Source organism: Penaeus vannamei, chromosome 25, assembly GCF_042767895.1.
Source record: "Penaeus vannamei isolate JL-2024 chromosome 25, ASM4276789v1, whole genome shotgun sequence".
NCBI lineage: Eukaryota > Metazoa > Arthropoda > Malacostraca > Decapoda > Penaeidae > Penaeus > Penaeus vannamei.
Window position 1 is genome coordinate 13,983,809 of NC_091573.1, and position 2,500 is coordinate 13,986,308.

The 2,500-nt window shown below is 34.4% G+C and overlaps 1 protein-coding gene across 1 annotated transcript in view; it reads left to right on the top strand.

Annotated features, from left to right (window-relative positions):
- The window catches only part of LOC113815523 (neuropeptide F receptor), a 24,396-nt gene that overhangs the window by 6,389 nt on the left and 15,507 nt on the right, over positions 1-2,500 (top strand). The gene's annotated exons all lie outside the window — the stretch shown is intronic.

A 2,500-nucleotide genomic window follows, 5' to 3' on the forward strand; every position in this document is an offset into this window, starting at 1 on the left:
TATATATATATACACACATACATATACATGCGTATACATATATGTATATGTATATGTATATATATATATATAAATGTATATATATATATATATGTACATACATACATACATACATACATACATACATACATACATATATATATTCGCGCGCCTGTGGGTTTCATGTATTGCATGCGGGCTTGTGGATTTCAATAAACTGGCAGACAGACACATAACCAGAGAATCAGGGACATAAACAGACTTAGTGACAAACAAACGACACTAACAAACGGTCGCTGAAACAGAGATACAAAAAACTGTGACCTAGACTGGACGATAACTACGTAGCAATTCATGGGTCACTTTTCGCTATTTTTCGTCTTTTTTCTTTTTTTCTTTGTTAAAGTGTGTGGCGTTGAAATTCCTGTGTCGGCCATTGTTAAAGTTATTAAAATGGGTCTTTGGCGCGTGTTTGCTGTTAACGCGATTTTTCCCCCCTGTTTTATTCCTTTTCGCTCCCTGTTCCTCTTTTCTGCTTTTTGTGTTTTTCCATCTCCTTTCAGGTTGTCTGTTTCTCTCTCTCCTTATCTCAGTCTCTCTCTTTCTCTCCTTATCTCACTCTCTCTCTCTAACTCTCTTTCTTTCTCTCTTTCACTCTCTCTCTCTCTCTCTATCTATCTCTATCTCTCTCTATCTATCGATCGATCTCTCTGCACCTCTTTTTCCCTTTTAATTTTTTTCGAATTTTGTGTCAGGAAAGTTCAAAGACGGTAACGCTAGTTGGCTTTTTATATCACACTCCGGAAGTTCTTTCATGCAGGAACACTTTAATCTTCAACACATTGTATTGTCATGCTTATGAAAAATGGGAGAGAAAAAGTGGAAAACTCTCTTTGTCTTTTTTCTTTTCATATATATATATATATATATATATATATATATATATATATATATATATATATATATATATGTATATATATATATATATATATATATATATATATATATATATATATATATATATATATATATATTTGTGCATATATATGTACACACACACACAGACACACATATATATATATATATATATATATATATATATATATATATATATATATATATATATATATATATATATATATATATATATATATATATGCGTTTGTGTGTGTGTGTGTGTGTATACATATATAAGTGTATCTATAGACTATGAGTGAATATATATATATATATATATATATATATATATATATATATATATATATATATATATATATATATATATATATATATATGTATGTATGTATGTGTATATTTTTATATACAAATATATACCTACGTCGTCAAGCTAACATCTTACACCCTCCAGATCAGCAGTTAGAAAGTTCATCAGCCGCTGGAAGATTGCTTGGGCACTCCAGATGGGAAGATGGTGCATTCATAGTCCTGTTATATAGGGATGGCTCTCTCACTTCAGGGCACCTGGTAGTAACCCTGCAAAAGGTGTAATTTGGAGAGGTGCCTAACAATACCGAGATCGTCTTTTAAGTCAGCCATCCTCGGGAGAGGGCAGGAAGCGTTACTTTCTGGTAATCAATACATAGACAAAATGGCTCACTTTCTTTTGGATCAAGAACCAGAGATGCCCATGGACTTGAATTTGGACGAATCAGATCCTGGTCTTGGAGGCGTCGAATTTCAGCTCGAAGGATCTTTTTCTTATCACCAATGTCGAATTGACTGCGCACCTTTCATCTCTATGTCATGCTCCAAAAGTGTACACAGATGAGGTATGTCACTCTAAAAATCAAGATATACCTGTATAAGGGAGGTGATGCTGGCTGCTGTTAGATGAAATAGTTTATACTCAGGGTTATCTAGAATTGTAGAGATTGAGAGATTAGGCTCCGCAAGATAATCTGTGCATTCTTTGCCACTATTTCCGCCACTGACATCGCAATTATTAGATACTCTGAGTGCTGCGGTCTTTGCTTTATCTCCATCAGCACCAGTATCTTCACGTGAAAGATACTTTTTTGAGAGATTAACATACGCTAGACGCTTTTTCTTTCGCCTTTCAGGAGTTTCAGTGATATAGTTTACGTCACTAGTACGTTTCAATAAACGAAATGGACTGTGGCATTTTGAATAAAGAGGCTGCTTGTGAACAGGAAGTAAAGCCAAAACTAATTCTCCTTCTTTAAATTCTCTAATCTCAGCCTTTTTAGTCTTGCCAAATATACTTTGTATTCTACTCTGTACATTATCCAAATGTCTATGTGGAAGAGTGACAGCAGCTTTCAGTTTACAATTTAGATTTTCCACATATGTAGATACAGTTACGACTATCTCTTCATTGAGCCAACATTCTTTTCAAACTTTAAGGAGTCCTCGAACCTCATGGCCATAAAAGAGCTGGCAAGGTGCAAACCCCCTGTGACTCTGGATGAAAAGCGGCTGACTTACGCTGTCTGATACCCAAGGAACGCATCACCTGTTGGAATAAAGCTGAGGTAAAATT